Source organism: Danio rerio, chromosome 4 (genome assembly GCF_049306965.1).
Source record: "Danio rerio strain Tuebingen ecotype United States chromosome 4, GRCz12tu, whole genome shotgun sequence".
NCBI classification, from domain to species: Eukaryota; Metazoa; Chordata; class Actinopteri; order Cypriniformes; family Danionidae; genus Danio; species Danio rerio.
This window is the reverse complement of record NC_133179.1, coordinates 15,199,383-15,217,045: the sequence shown is the minus strand read 5'-3', so window position 1 is coordinate 15,217,045 and position 17,663 is coordinate 15,199,383. Positions and strand designations below refer to the sequence as shown.

Below are 17,663 nucleotides of genomic sequence, written 5' to 3'. Positions count from 1 at the left end.
CTCTGTTCATTTGATTTCCATTGGTTTCATTTTAAAATTAAAACATAGTGCCAACTAGGGGTAAAAAAAAACTCAAATTACACGTGTGTTAAAACCAATTAATTTCATAAATGAATATGCATATATGTAAAAAAGTAAATAATAAAAATCTGATTATAACAGTTATGAACTATATTAAGTTCTGCTTACAGACTGATGGAAACGCCAAGGTCACTTTTAATTATACTAGAGCTAAAACAAGAATGTAAGTTTCAAAAACACAATTATTTGCTCACGTTTCTCCACCAAAACCAATGTTCTTGTTAGCTGGTTATTCAGCGTACCATAGCCAAGGCAATTTGTTATCCTGGGGACAGTAGCACAAACCCATTATGAAAAAATGTGTTATTTCCAACTTCTGAAGGTTATCTGGAAGAGCATTGCCCCAATTACAATTTCAGAACTTCCTATTGCATTTTTCCGCTCTGTGAAGCCTATTATTTGATGCCAACCAGCCGTAAAACCACAGAAATGAATGAATCTGATGCAATCACATACTGATGTAATAGATTATAAAATCAGGTTTTAATCATTCGAACAAACAAAAGCTGTTTGTGTGATTGCGTGTGTACTGATGTGTTTGTGTGTGCACCACTCGCAATTAATCAGTCAAAGCAGAATCACTAAAGGTTAGGAATGGATGTGGATGTGGAAGGACTGTACATGAATGACTGGAATAATGTTGTTTGAATATTGTAAAAACATTGTAAAAGCGCTATATAAATAAAGCTGAATTGAATATTTGTACTGTTTGCATTGGGAATAATCTGGGATTGTGATCAAGCACACTGGACACTTGGGCACAGTGTATTCGTCATAGGACCACTATCATTCTTCATTAGTGTCTTCATTAGTGTTTGCACATCTCTAATCATCAATAATCAGGTTGATGATGAGAACTGCTATTTCACAAGCTCAAGTTGGCGGCAGTAAGAATTAAGGATTGTTTTGAATTTGTTATATATTTTTAACAAACATATCTTAACACAGTATTGATGTAGGCCCTGTTGAGAAGTAAATTCAGTAAGACTAATTGGTTTAAAGAAATCTTAACCGACTGGCAATTTCTCGTATTTTTAAGCATTAAAATTATGTTGTGAGCAATTTACATATAGTTATTTGATTATGATTACATTTATAGGGTGTACGTTAACATATAAGTAACATTTTTTTAAATAATATTTTTCTAAAATTGTATTATTCTTTTATTGCATTAAATATTTACATTAAAAACATCCAAGGGGTGTCACGGCGGCGCAGTGGGTAGCACAATCACCTGAAGAAGGTCGCTGGTTTGAGCCCCATCTGGATCAGTTGGCATTTCTGTGTGGAGTTTGCATGTTCTTGCCGCGTCTGCATGGATTTCCTCCGGGTGCTCCGGTTTGGCATAGAGTGAATTGGCCATAGTGTATATGTTAATGCAAGAGTGCATGGGTGTTTCCCAGTCTTGGGTTGCGGCTGGAAGGGCATCTGGAAGGTACTAGGGGAAAGTCTAACATAGTTACATTTTAAGCACTAATTTGTGCTGGATTAGCATGTCGGATGATTATCATTACCACACTTTTGGATTTTTGTGCTTATCATACTTTTTTTTGTTCAAATGTGCATTTAAACTGTAAGTTATTACAGTTTTATTTATATATTTTAATGAGATTAGAATTTTAGAAATATGAAAAAATACTTATTTTTTAAATGCTGATTTATTATCAGCCATCATAAAAAACAAACTACAAAATCTGGAATTTGTTAAAACTTGTTTTAAATGAAAAACTGTAGCCTATAAGCAAATAATAAACTGGCCAGCTCATTTCCTCAGCCAGAATTTGGCCATTTAAATATTAAAAGTCTTCTTTTAATGGTTATTCTTCCTGCCTTCTTCTATTGCTTATTTTCACAATTTATGATAGTATACTGTCAAAAGTGGGACAAATGAGCCCATATAGACCATTTCAATGTGGTGATTTCATTGACCCATAAACCTTTCCTGCTTTTTACCAAACTATTTTATAATCGTAACAATTTAATAATATTTAAATGTTAAAACAGCTACCTTAACATTGTTTAGCAATATATGGATCTGTTTGGATTCTTGAAAGCTAAATTCAAAATGCAATACAGGAAATACACTAGTGCCATTGTTATTGTTTACATCCCTCAAAATGGTCCATAGGGGCCGAATACTGGACTTTTTTTCAGAAGGGGTCTTTCGAACCATCCGAACCCTCCCCTGGCTACAGGCCTGGTGCTACAACTACAGTATTATATTTATTTAATATAGTTTTTTAAAAAATGATTACGAATTTTATATTTTTAAACTCTGAATTCAACAAATTTTACCCTTGATTCGTTCCCTAAAGAGGCCTCGTCATGTAGCAGGGGTGCAGGATTCTGGGTGATGATCTCCAGGACTGGAGAGACTGATGGCGAGAGCACCAGATGGCTCATTAGTGGAACTGCACCAAACTGGCACTGCAGGGAATACCGGATACCATCCACCGAGCTACACCAACATCTCCTGACGACAAATTATTCGAGTATATGAAATTTATAAACAGCCTCATCCACGCGCGCGCACAGGCTCGTGCATGAACCACTCTGTCTCAGTCTACCACACACACACAGGACCATGTCACTCACAGAAGCACACAAACACACACCTTTTTTTGATTAGAGCTCCGTCTATGCAATAACTCATATTGACAGCCACCCGACCAACTTGGCGCGGTGCAACAGGGAAGCAAATCTAATCATCGCGCGCGCTCGCGCTAAAAATAACTCCTTTATTTCTCGCTCCCGCTCACTTTTGTTCATGTTTATCTCCCCCTCCCACTTCACGGCTCCTTCTGTTTGCTGTCTCACGGCATATTGTCTTCCTCTGCCAACTGACAGCGCAACTGTTTCTCCTCATCTGTCTTTGCCGCCATTCTGGATCAAGTGCCAATTCAGCTGCTCACGGACGGATGCTGGTAACGTCTGTTTCTTGTTTCTCAAATATTACTGTCACTGATGATGTAAAATGGTACTTTATGGGACTGAATGTCTCCTGGTGAGGGTTAAACAGCTTTAAAGTTCCCTTGAGATTATTGACTTTATTTGGGGTTGAAAATAATATTTAAACAGTAGAGGGCGCCACGTGAATGTGTTAATATGGTTACTATACAACACAGTTCAGAAAATTAACCATGGTTTACCTGTTATACACTCTTAACAACAAAGATTCAGGTATATTTAAAAGTGTTATTATTATATTATAATATAAATATGTTTATAATATAAATATTATATTTTATTATATATAAAATTATTATATACAAAATTTTTATAGTATGTGGAAAACATTTTCATATCCTAAAGCACCATTTTTCAATATATAGAAACTTTCATTGAATTAAAAGTTTCCATGGATGTTAAAGGTTCTTCATTAAACCATCAATGACAATAAATAATGTTTAGTTTTAAGAGTGTAAATTAAATGTATCGATTTTCTTCAGTTTTAGCAAAATATTGATATATTTTCCAAATTTGTCTTATGGCAAGTGACTCTATGATTTAGGCTATAAGTAACTTCCATTAGAATGTAAACAACAGGCTTATGGATTATCCACCTCGAAGTTCAACCATCAAATATTTAAATAAAATTAAAATTAGCATTATTAAATATTAAAATTAATAAATTATTTTCAGCTTGCCAAAGCCTAACCCCACAGATTCCATGAAACCCACGTGAAAAATACTACAGTAATTTATAATAAATACTAAAGTGTTTTCAAACCATAGTATAGTTAAGTACTTGAATTAATATGTTGTGATAATTCAGTTGTTATGAAAATACATAAACTATAGTAATTCATTCATTCAATCATTTATTTATTAATTTATTGTCCTTCGGCTTAGTCCCTTTATCAAGGATTGCCACAGCAGAATGAACCACCAACTTATTCAGCATATGTTTTACGCAGTGGATGCCCTTACATCTACAACCCAGTACTGGGAAACACCCATACACTCTCAAATCACACACATACACACACTACGGCCAATTCAGCTTAATCAGTTCACCTATAGCGCATTTCTTTGGATTGGGGGAGCACCTGAAGAAAACCCACACAAACAGGAGGAGAGCATGCAAACTCCACACATAAACGCTAACTGACCCAGCCGGGGCTCGAACGAGCGAGTTTCTTGCTGTGAGGTGACAGCGCTAACCGCTGAGCCACTGTGCCACCAAAACTGTAAACAAATGACTTAATACCGTAGATTTCTACAACTAAAAGATCTATTTTATTACAATACACAGTTTACTGTAGTAAAAACCAAAGTATACTACAGTATTTATGACTACCGTAAAACTACAGTATGCTGTAGCATTGATTAACAAAGTGTTGTAAGTACTATAATATATAATACACTTATTATAACATGGCTCAAAAACACTATAATATTTACTATAAACTACTATAGTATTTTTTAATGTGGAAAGTTCTTTCACAGAACGTATTGTCAGTAGCCACGGTATTCGTTTGGTTTTACAGTATTATTACTGATATTCAAAAAGACACACTCATTTTTACCAAGGACCACTGTTTCACTTTAAACCTTCATTCAAGAGTTCGCACTTAGATATTGCTTGATGCTAATGGCAGGTTTGGCATGCTGTCCTGGGAGAGAACTCAGAGATAATTGAGCCCAGGGCTCCCGCCTGGTCAATAAGCACATAAGGGGGTCCAAGATCAGGTAGGTCTCGAGAGCAACCCCTGGAGAGGAAAAGGAGGAGATGGGGTGGAGGGGGGGATTCCACCAAAACGAAGATAAGGTAATAGGGTGAAATCAGTCTGTTTTTTGTAAGCTTAAATCAATCTGATTGGATTATTGCTGATTACAGATGAAAGGCCAGCTGTTATCAAATCACGTGCTCCTTCTTGAAATTTGTTTGTACAATTTCACTTCATGTTCTACTGAAGAAGAAGACGAAAAACAACAACCCAGCAACATATCGAATGACCTGAGGGTGTGTAAATTAACCGCAAAATTTAGTTTCAGGTTGAACTACCCCTTTAACAGCCAATCTCTACTTCAAAAAGCCTCTTTAAAAAGAGTCAAATTGTGCAGTAAAATGGCATGCGAGTCAAAATCAATATCCGTCATTCATATCAGCGGTGCTCAAAACGTGGCCAGTGATGTACAAAACGACCCGCTCCGCTTGTCCTCTCTTGTTTCGGATGATTCACTCATCTATTTCCAATCATTTAGTGAAAGAAGTGTGACAGTTCCACTCGGAGCATCAGAAAAATCAGGGATATTTGGGACGAAGCAGGAACAATGCTTGCAGATGACAGCCGGGCACAATGCCATCTCATTTCTCCTGACAGCTATCATTATTTTCCCATATTTTTTTTTTTCATCTCTGCGCATGCTACATTTCTCACGTTTTGCTCATTTCTGCATTTTTACATATTTGAGCGAAGCATTTTAGGAGCGGAGGAGAGCGAATAAATGAAAAAAAAAAAGCATCTCTGTCCCTACAGGCCTCGGGGCAAAGACCGCACTCTTTTCCTTCAGACAGACTCATTTCCATAGTCATGAATTATTCAAATCATTCAGCTTTGACACTCAGTCCAACTACAACACACACACTTTCACTGCAATAACACACACCGGGGTCCAAAACAACATTTTTTAAAGAGACACCGCATTAATGATGTTGCTGGTGTTATCCAGACTGTCCTCTAAAGGCGAAGCTTCAAACACACAGTGAGAGCTCGGCGACCTGTGGATGACAGGAGAATTTGGGGGGTTTATGAAGGTCAAGCTGTTGAATATTGTAGCTCTAATCGGCGATGGTTTGTAAAAGCTTTTGAAGGTTTAACCGTAAGGAATTGAGATGGTGGAAGTTTTATAAATCGATTATTTAGTTTTGCAATATTTTGTATGCAGTTTATTTTCAGTTTTACAGTTTTATTTTAAGGGTTTTTAATTACAGCAGAACAAACAAACAACAGTTTCTCAGACTTTACACACTGCAGATAAATATATGAATTGCTATACATGTGGTTTCAGCTGTCGGGGATACAAAACGTAGTGTTAGAGAGTATGTAGTCATCAAAAAGTCATATAAGGTAGTGTGCCAGTTGGTTTTCATGAGGGGGGCTGGATTTGGATTGAGCACAATTCAGGTCTAAGTATCCGAGAAAGCGTTCCCAGGTAGCAAAGAATTTTCCGTTAGATTGGGCTTCATAAATCAGAGCTTTTCCAAGTGGGTAACGTAGACCATATCTATTTACCTGATTTGAAAGAAAGGAGGTAAAGGAGAGTTTCAGTTTTTTAGTATTAGCCGCTTGGCCTAAATCAAGCCTGGAGTGAGGGCTTGTTGGAGATGTTTTAGAAGGGTGAGGGAGTGTTCTGAAACACCAAAAATAGCACTGTGAATTTTATTGTATTATTTTCAAATAACTCCCAAATGACGTTCAACAAAGCAAGGAGTTTTTTTTAATAGTATTTCCTAAAATATTTTTTTCTTCTGGAGAAAGTCTTATTTGTTTTATTTTGGCTATAAAAGCAGTTTAAATTTTTTTTAAAAACATTTTAAGGTCAATATTATAAGCCCCCTTGAGCAATTTTTTTTTCTTATTGTCTACCAAACAAACCATCATTAAACAATGATTTGCCTAATTATCCTAATTTGCTAGTTAATCTAATTAACCAAGTTTTAAAATGCACTTTAAATGAATACTAGTATCTACAGTAGAATATTATCAAGTACATATTATGTACTGTCATCATGGCCAAAATAAAAAATTAGTAATCAAAACTATTATATTTCGTTAAACAGAATTTGGGAATTTTTTTTTACAATGTTAGCACCAGTTTGCTTTTGTATTATGTTAATTATTTTTTCGTGCTGTTTTTTTTTTTTTTTTGTGCTTGTGCAAAATTGTATGCAAAGTTAGCACTAGGGCTGCACAATATTGCAAAAATCTGACATTGCGATATTTTGTTGCAATATATATTGCAATATGATTCTAATTTCACCAGATGATTTGAATAGCTCTATTTGGAAAGATTTCATTCATTTAGATCAACTGGGATGATGAAATCTTCTAGGCGGTACATCTGCATAAAATATAATAAATTTAAAAGCACATGAACACGATAGAGCATATAAACTTAAATAAACAGATTTAAAGTAGCATGTTCATTATTGCATAGATAATAAAAAAATACACATCAATAATGTACTTTGAATATTTTTATTATTATTTTTATTATTAATTTATATTAATATTAATATTATTATTATCATCATCATTAGTTATTTTAGCAGTATTTGCCACAAGCTTTAAGCTTTTAAGAATTGTTTATTATTATTATTATTTTTTTTTTAAACATATTTTTAATTTGCTAAATTATCAACAGTTCACTCTATTTTACTTGTATTTTATGGCATAAGATTTATTGTAAATTTTGTGTTTAATTTTATATTATATATTGCAGTCATTGTTTTATTCATAATGCTGGCATTTTGTTGTATAGTTTTTTTTTTATATTTATATATTTTGTTTCATCTTGTTCGTCACCATTTTTATTTATTTATTTTGTATGTATTGATGCTTTGAGAATATTGAATGCTAAATAATTATGTCAATATTGTGCCCTGAATTTAAATTCTATGTATATTTGCAATCAGGCCGTAATGTATGTGTGTTAATATAAGACCGTATGGGTATTTCCCGGTGTTGGGTTGCAGTTGGAAGGACATCCTATGCATAAAGCATATGCTGGACAAGTTTGCGGTTCATTCTGCTGTGGTGAATTTTATTTTATTTTATTTTATTTTATTTCATTTAATTTTATAATTTTTTTATTTAATTTTATTTTTTATTTATTTAATTTTATTTTATTATTTTTTATTCTTGTCTATTTATTTCTGGAACCATTACTTGTAAAACTGTTATTATTATAGACCTCTATTATTCCCAATTCTCCTATACTCAACCAAATATTAATCTTCAAAACGGCCAGCCGTAGACATGTTTCATCAAAAACATTGAAATGATAATGAAAGAGGTGGGCTTAAGTATATTGTTGCAACACTATTTTCCGCATCCATCCTTAATATCTGTCCTTTGATTATGATTTACAATTGGTCTGGCCTTAATCTCAGTCTCAGCATGGGCCAGATTACAGCAAATCTGTGATTTACTGTAGGAGGGAGAGGAAAAGATCAGTCCTTTATTCCAGCTCAGGGTTCGCAGCAGGGGCCCACGGGGGGGCCTTAAGGGTGTTTGAAGCAAGGTTAAAGCAAACCACTATTTCTGAATCCCACTTCCACCCTGGAAAAATGCAGTTTCAAGCATTTTATTCTAGGCCGTAAAAGGCAGGATGGATCTAGGATCTGCCAATGAAAGAGAAACTTCAAACAAACCGGGGGCTAAACAAAAAAGTTTTATCTGCAAAAATGTCTCATCACTATAAGAGATAAAAAAGAAGAGACATATCCTATTCCAGACTCAGCAGCCATGAAAGAGACAACACACACACACACAGAAGAAAAAAAAAGAATTTGGGTTTCCTGAAAATAGATTTTTATACTGTATTGTGTTAATTTATCTATCATGTCATATTTTTTGTGGATTTAACTAAATGTAATAATACCATAAAACACAATACAAATTATGTATACTTGTATTTAGCATTAATTTTATTATTATTATTATTATTATTATATGAAATATATTTTAATTATAGTAATAATAATAAATATTACAGTATTTTTATAATTACAATATTTATTGTATGACTGCATTGAAGCCTCCTGTTCCATTCTGGTGTTTTATTTTATGTTGCATGTTTTTTTAACATGTATTCACTTTACTGAAAACAGGATTTCTGGCAAAGAATATTCTTTAGGATTAGGGTAATGTGTATTGCTTCTTTGGCATTGAATACTATAAACTTTTAATAATAGGTTTCATTTGTTTATTTTTAACATCCGTTTTATGAAGCCAGAACATGTTTCTTTCTGTTGAATTATTTTATTTTACCATTTTTATGTCTTCTGAATCTAATATTTTATTAAATTAGGCCAGTATTCTTATTATATTTTATTACTGTTTATTGAAATTGTAATATATATATATATATATATATATATATATATATATATATATATATATATATATATATATATATATATATATATATATATATATATATATATATATATATATACAGTGACATTAAAATTTCATTCATTTATTTTCTTTTTGGCTTTTTAGTCATTTTATTAATCTGGGATCACCACAGCGGAATGAATCACTAACTTATCCAGCATAGGATTTGTGCAGTGGATGCCCTTTCAGCTGTAACCCATCACTGGGAAACATCCTTATATACATACACTACAGACAATTTAGCTTATCCAATTCACCTATACCATGTCTTTGGACTTGTGGGGAAAACCGGAGCACCCAAAGGAAACCCATGCAAACATAGGGAGAACATACAAACTCCACACAAACACCAACTGACCCAGGCGATTGTGCTACCCACTGCACCACCATTAAATTATATTAATATGATATTAAATAGAATATTCATTGTTATTATTATTATTATTATTATTATTATATATTTATTTCATTTTTTATGATATTTTATCATTGGATTGGAGCGTTGCCAACATAACATGCAAAATTACGCCACTAATAAAACTTGAATTTAAAGAGAGAGAGAGAGAGAGAGAGAGAGAGAGAGAGAGAGAGAGAGAGAGAGAGAGAGAGAGAGAGAGAGAGAGAGAGAGCAGTGTTAACAGCAAGGAGCGCGCGTGAAGGCGAGAGCGCGCTCGAGTGCTCCCTCTGGTCAGTCGGGCAGGTCCAGATGAGTCCAGTGTCCTCAAACATCAGCCGCGGGCTCTTCTGCTTCTCCGAAATCACTCAAAAACTCACACAGGTACTCGTGAACGTCCACACTTCACGCGCACCTGGCGGCTTTCTGAAGCTCAGCCTACAGGGCGTGGAAAAAGGACAGGAATTGTTTTCGACGACTGGATTCCCAACATCGCCCATAGTTCCTCGGATTTCCCTAACAAAGTGAACTGCCTCCCCGGCTTTTCTCAAGGAATACGCTTTTATTTTTTTCCGCCAGCTTCGGCGATCTTGTTTTTTTGGGAGACGAATAATGTAAAGCTTTCATTGCGATCGGACTCTTGCAGTTTAAAGGACAAGAAATCTTGATCCGCCGTCGCGAGTTGTTTCTCGGAAAGGTGAGTGTTGAACTTTCAGTTTGTTTTAAGATGCGTGGTTTACATTTCTCCTTCGCTAGTGTTTGTAAACGTTTCAAACTAACATATAAACAGCTCAATTTCTTTAGTCTCGCGCTTTTCTCCTTCACACTTTTGCTGTTATCGCTACATTTGTGACATTCTTTCAAATTAAAGCAGATTGAAGCAGTGATTTGGGAAAAGTGGACTCGCGGTCACCGCGTTAGAAGCTTAGTTACGCGTATAACAAACAAACCTAGAGTGTTATTGACGTGCAACTTTTGCAAGGCATTGTTTTAGCTATCAGTTGATTGTTTAAATATGTAAATAAGCGATAAATCACGCGTGGGAGTCGCGAGAATGTGCAAAGATAAACGAAGTCGATTAAATCGTTTACCCGAATTTACCGCGTGCGTAAAACGCGACATTCTTTGGTATTTGTATGGTCATAATACATATGATTATGCTTTTGGATTGTCAAAAAAACATGATACTTTTTTTGCGAGTGTCATGTTGGCTTCTGTTCAGGGTTTATAAACCAGATTTGCCTCCAATTCCTTGAGGTCTTGCAGAAACAGGATTTTCGGGTTTTACACATGTTTGCATGTTGTTGACAGTGGCGCCCCCAGAAAATTTTCTTAGGGGTGGCCAGAAGAGGCCGCACCAAATCTTGGGGTGGCACACAAAAAAAAATAATGAATTCAGTGTAATGTTATATTTTTGTTTCTGGTAAACGAAATAATGTAGTTTTATTCATTTAATTAATTCTACTTGAAATATTGCAATTTATTCTTTGAAATAATTCAGCAAATACATGTGCAAACCAAATAAAAATCTATGTTTAGTTTAAAAACACTTTTCATATACTGTATAAATGACTTCTTTTTTTACGTGCCTTTATTGTACATCATACGAGATATGCCATGTCTAAAATTAATGAAGATTAATGAGTTTATTATTCCCAGTGATGGGTTGCAGCTGGAAGGGCATCCGCTGTGTAAAAATGTGCTAGATAAGTTGGCGGTTCATTCTGCTGTGGTGACCCTGGATTAATAAAGGGACTAAGCCGAAAAGAAAATGAATGAAAGAATAATGAGTTTATTAATTACCCAAACAAATGAACAAACTGAACAAAAGGCATTACTATACACACTCACTATACCTAATAATATTATTTATCCATATTGCTTTTTGAACCATTTTATTAATGCAGCTTCTTCTATTGATATACTGTAGCTTAAGGTAAATATTAAATATCCATTGCTGTCTATTGAAGGTGTGTGCGTGCTGTCAAGGACGATCGGGGAGGGTAGTGGCGGTTCTAGTTTAAATGACACCCTGGGCGAACCACCCTATACACCCCCACCTCTCTTGAATTGTTAGATTTGTTATTCAATAAATATAACAATTTATTTATATTTATTCTAAATAAATACAATTAATATTAATATACAATTATTATTCTAAATAAATAACAGAAATCAGTCCTAAATATTACTGGAAAACAACAACTGGAGTGATATGCCAACATCACTTAAGAAACCTTTTACATGAAAATTAATTATGACAATTCTAAAGAATACAAAAAATGTATTATAGAATTATCTGTGGTCTTAGACCAGATCATGGCTGAGAAATCATGTTATGAAGTCTTACCTCCCTGACTCATTATCCCTCCTTTCTGCTTTAAAGGCATGCTTAGTGAAAGTAACATCATCATCATCATCATCATCATCATCATATTATATAAACTTTAAACGACTTTCAAAACTCGCTGCGTGCCGACACTTCTGCACAAAAGGCTGCTACTCCGGTTTCACGGCGCATGAGCGGTGCCTATTATGTCGGCGTGCATGCAAACAACCAACCGGGATTCACACAGGAGTGCGTGAGGCGCGCGGGAATGGTTTTCCGCGCGCATGCGTCAGTTTGCTTTCACCAGCATTGAACCAGAGGGGGAGAGCTACGTCAGTAACACCAACAATAATTTAGTGACTGCATTTTATTTATTTATTTATGTATTTATTTATTTATCTAAATATTGGGAATTTATAAGTTCATTTAAATCAATAATGTCAACCGCAAAATTATTTTGGGGTGGCCAAAGGGGTGGCCACAGGGGTGGCCAGAGTTTACCGAGGGGTGGCCGTGGCCACCCCTGGCCACCCCTTGGAGGCGCCCCTGGTTGTTGATAACTCAAACTGTTTTCCTTCTCTGTTTGCTTTTTGTAGCAGGATGTTTGCTCCTAACACTGTGCTGATGCCAGACATATGCTGTCTTAAAGGGCTAGTTCACCCAAAAAATGGCCTTCAGGTCATCCGTGCTGTGGTTGATGTTTATCATAAGTTAAAAGACCCTTAGAATGCAGATTGAGAGTCAAAAAACAAATTTAATCACTGCTTATAATACACATGCCACAACAATGCAAGAGGGCTAATTGCAGATTATGTTTATAAATATTGGCAGTTTTACTTTATAAGACATGTATTGTCATGCCATGTGAATTGAAGTGCCCTGATTATGAATTATGAAAGGCCATAGTTTGGTTTTGGGAGTCCCCAACAACAGGTATCTATGCAACTTAAGAAAGCTCTTTAATTGTCTTATAATAGGCATTTGTCTTTAATATACAAGCTTTTTAAGCACACTTGTAGGCAACGTTTTGTTTAGATGTCACAAAAATGGCTGATGATTCGTATGCATGACAATTCATATTATGGACTCTTTGTTTTTGAGAGTCCATGACTGTAGTTTGTCAGCCTGATCTCACGAGAAAACGTAAGTATTTTATGTATTGGCAGTTTAGTGGCTAATTCGTACGAATTCGTACAAGTTCAGTCGTAAGAAATTGTACGATTTTAAAAAGGAGGTGTGGCATCTAACCCCACCCCTAAACCCAACCGTCATTGGGGGATGAGCAAATCGTACTAAAATGTACGAATTAGATTGTACGAATTTGCCATTAAATGAAAAAGTTACGAATTGCCGTGAGATTGTGTTGAGTTTATACACATTACACTTTCTGATTTAAACCTCAGCTGTATGTTGTTATTCACATAGAGCTGTGTTGCATGCATGAAAGGAAATTTTCCAAAATCCATAATAGCGGCACTTTTATTTTGACTTTAAAAGTCTTAGTTAGCTTTAATTTTCAACGAATTTCCAATTAAAATCTTTTATGATGTTCTGTTGATGAAAAAAGTCAACTAATAGAATAGCTTCCGCAATCCCACCTAAGATGCTCTTTAGGGATGTAAAACCAAGTTTAATGATGGGATGTTGTGTTCGATTGTCCGTGAACCATTTGTCACAGCCTGTGTGTGTGTGTGTGTGTAAAGCTATCTCTGTTGTTGACGCCATCATCTGAAGAGTTTCACTTACATTCATTTCATTTTCTCCTGGCTTGTTTATTCTCCCAATTACACCCAGCTCTCATATTATACAAGCTGTTGTGATAAAATCAACTGTAATGGGGTAATCAAATTTCCCTCTCCTCTGTAATTGGATGGCTGCGTTGTTGTTTATATCGTATTGAAGTTAAGTGCTTGCAAATGTTACACAACCGATCATCATTTTGAATGTTTGTTTATGAGTTAAAGGTATGTGTTAAAGCATTACTAAACTGCTGAATCTTTTCCTGGAAGTTTCAAGTGCATTAGATTGGCAGCTATGCTCAAAAGCTCACCTGGATGGTTATTTCAGATGGAGAAAGCGACGCCAGATGGCATTTAGTACTAATGCACAATGTTTCTTGGAAATTTCTTTATTCGTATCTTGTGCATAAAGAGGTTAGTTTGCCCTAAAACGAAAGTTTAATTGTCCAAACCCATGAGAAATCTTTGAAACACAGATGGCAATATTTTAAATCAAATCTGAGAGCTTTCTTTTTTCACTCAGAAGAGATGAATTATCCATGTGAATCAACCAGTTTAATCAAAGCGTTCTGAAGAGACAGGGTAGCATTATAAGATAAACATTTTTAATTCAGAATGTATTTAGTTCTTAAACCATTTTGAGGCATTGAAGGAGTTTTGGTTGAATAGACATTTATTGGAGTGAAACAAGTCTCTTACGTTTGATTTCATTCAGTCTTTATTAAAAAACAAACAGAAGTCTTGTGTGTTTGGACCAACTTGAGGGTGAGTAAATGATGACAGATTTTTCATTTTGGGGTGGATTTAACGCTTTAAATCCACTTTTAATCCTCACTTTGTTAACCTAAACCCTAGTTACACCAATGATGTGAAAAAAATATCAGGAGTGATTTGTGATTGCATTAGTTTTGGAGTGCTTGCACTGATTTGATGACTATAATTAGACGAATATTAGCTCAGTTGAAGGGTATTATTAACAATTAACTTTCTATTGCCTGACTTCTTAGTGTGTCACATTAAAATAAAATCAAGTAGTAACTATGCTGTAAAAAAATACTGTATTTAGCAGATTTCCATATTTTTGAATTCATATTTTTATTTTTCCTTATTTGTTTATGCTTTTGAGTTGCATTATGGGATTTTTATCTGTCTTCCAGCTATTTTTAACATGAAAAAGTTTTTTAAAAGTGACTTTTATTAATGTTTTTAATAGTTTAGAGTGATATATTGTCTGAGTTGGTGTTTTTGTTTTATGGTACAAAACCTTGTAGTAAACTGCCAGTACATTTTTTGTTATTTTACACTTTTTTTCTCTCTATTTTATTATTATTTCATTTAAATTAAATTGAATGTTTTTAAACTACTGAAATGTCAATAAAAGTCACTTTGTTAAACTGTAGGGTTGAATTTCAGCATCAAAAATCGACAAAGCAGAGATTAAAGACCCAAAATGCAATACACAACGGTAAATAAATGGAAAACACTTAAAATACGTAAACGGTTAATAAACAGATGTTTTTTTTTACAGTGTAATTTGCTGAAATAAAACAGAAGCTGGAAGCCAGTTTATTATTGAATGTGTTGTTATTCATAATGGAATACGCATAAATGGGCACAAAACTTAGTTCGGATTCCTTTCTACGAGAGCGAACCGGCTGCTCGAGCAGGAAGTCATCCGGCCCCCTCAAGGTCAAAGATCAATGGTCAAAAACAGAGAGAGTGAGTGCACTCTTTTACCCCCTCTTTCTTCCTCTATTCTTCATCTTCTATGAGCAATGACTGTGTTTATTTGTGTTTCTTGATGAGGAACACGCAGGCAATACACAGTGGCCTCATTCATGCACTTCCCGAGGACTTTGTGTGTTTGTATTTGTAGGCTTCACATTCTGTAAGTCTTGATTAAAGAATCAGGATAATCATGTGAAACTCTGGCTCTGTCTTCCTGCTTTGTGTCGCTGACTTGTGTCTCAGCAGTTTCTTTGGTTGGCGTTATTAGAGTGTTGATTGTTATACTAGTGATAATGCTGACTAATTGGTGTTTGTGTGTGATTTCTGTTGGCTGTGTGTTGTACAGTTTGAATCTGTGTTTGTGGTTTCGTTGTTCTTGTTCGTCCTTCGCTGGGCCTCTTGGAGAAGCCCATCTGTGTTCTTGATGTTCACTCAGTCACTCTCACTTCCTGAGCAGCCCACTCATTTATGAGCTAATCACAATGGCCTTTCTCTCTGTCATTTTTGTCATTATGATATTCTGTATTGGTGCTGGATTTGCAGAAGAAGAATTATTAGTTGTTGTTTATTTGCTGTAGTCACTGTTACACTCAAGTTATATTGCTGCTTGTTCAAACTACTAATTTAAAATGAGCTGAATCAACACATTTCTGGAGGTTTTTTGGGTGAAACTTAATTGTTTCATGTTCGTTCGTTCATTCATTCATTCATTCATTTAATTTTCGGCTCAGTCCCTTTATTAATCAGGGGTCGCCACAGTGGAATGAACCACCAACTTATCCAGCATATGTTTTACGCAGCGGATGCCTTTTCAACTGCAACCCAACACTGGGAAACACCCATACACTCTTGCATTCACACACATACATTTACAATGGCCATGCATTATGGCCAATTTTAGCTTATTCAATTTACCTATACCACATGTTATTGGACTGGGGGAAACTGGAGCACCTGGAGGAAACCCGGGCGAACATGAGGAGAACATGCAAACTCCACACAGAAATGCCTACTAATGTTTTATGTTCAATCTACTTAAATTAGTTATGTTAACTTGTTGGATTTCTGCATTTTTACAGTGCAGATTTAACTTTAATGTATAGCTTTACCTTTCCAGTCATATCAAAATAAACTTTCAAGAGTTCGCACTTAGATATTGTTTGACAATGTTAGCAGGTTTGGTTTTGGGAGAGAACCCTGAGCTCGGAGATAATTGAGCCCAGGGTTCCCCTCCTGGTCAATAAGGGGTCCAAGATCAGGTAGGTCTCGAGCTCCTGCTGGTAAAGGAGAAAAAGGAGGAGATGGGGTGGAAGGGGGCATTCTTCCAAAACGAAAATAAGGTAATAGGGGGAAATCGGTCTATTGATTTATTAAAGGCTTGAATCAATCTGATTGAATTATTGCTGATGACAGATGAGAGACCAGCTGCGATCAATCAGATCACATGGTCCTCTCGAAATTAGTTTATAAAACTGGTGTTTATTTATTTGTTTTTTTAATGTATTTTTTTAAATGTTAATCTTAAGAATAGCTATTGAAATATTTGAAGGGAAGGGTTTCAAAGGGTGTTCTGGAGGAATTTTAGTATATTTATCATCAAACAAACTAAAAGATTGTATATGACTTTTCAGTGTTGTTATTTGTATGTTTTTGTTTTTACAGTGAATTTTTATTAAGAAACCAATATGATTGCATGTTTTATCTTGTGTATATTTAGTATAGGGTTTGCAACGAATATAGCCAATGTTGCTGCTATGGCATTAAAATAAATAAATCATGATATCTATAAGCTAATGTGGGCCAAAAACAGTGGCAGAATTTGAATTTAAAAGACCATTGTATTTACTCTACTATCATTCAGATATTTCCAGTAGGCATGGGCTGGTATAAGTTTTTGACGGTATGATAACGTTAGATAAAAGTATCACGGTTTCATGGTATTGTGATTACTGCTCTAAAATAAGTTTTTTTTAAATGTCTGGGTAAATAAATTGCCCCCGTTGAACAAAATACATTTTATTTTAGAAAACAATTATAATATTTTGCAACAGTAAACATGTCGGGCTAAGTAATTAAAATAAATCATTGACTTCTGCTCTGTTCATTACAAACACATTAAAATATCTTACATTTACCTTAGGAATGGTATAACAGAAAATTCTACACTTTTTGAAACCATGGTAAACTTTAAAACTCTTTAAAACGGTTATCGTCCCATGCCTAATTTCCAGTGAATATGTGTTGTTTTTTTGGGTGAGCTATTT

At 34.9% G+C, this 17,663-nt stretch overlaps 1 protein-coding gene across 3 annotated transcripts in view; it reads left to right on the top strand.

Moving 5' to 3' along the window:
* Positions 1 to 10,101: 10,101 nt before the first annotated feature.
* plxnb2a.1 (plexin b2a, tandem duplicate 1) overlaps positions 10,102 to 17,663 on the top strand; it is a 175,349-nt gene continuing 167,787 nt past the window's right edge. For all 3 annotated transcript variants that reach the window (XM_009300284.4, XM_009300283.4, XM_073946285.1), the window contains exon 1: positions 10,102 to 10,300. The gene's annotated coding sequence lies outside the window, so the exon portion shown is untranslated. The remainder of the gene's footprint in view (positions 10,301 to 17,663) is intronic.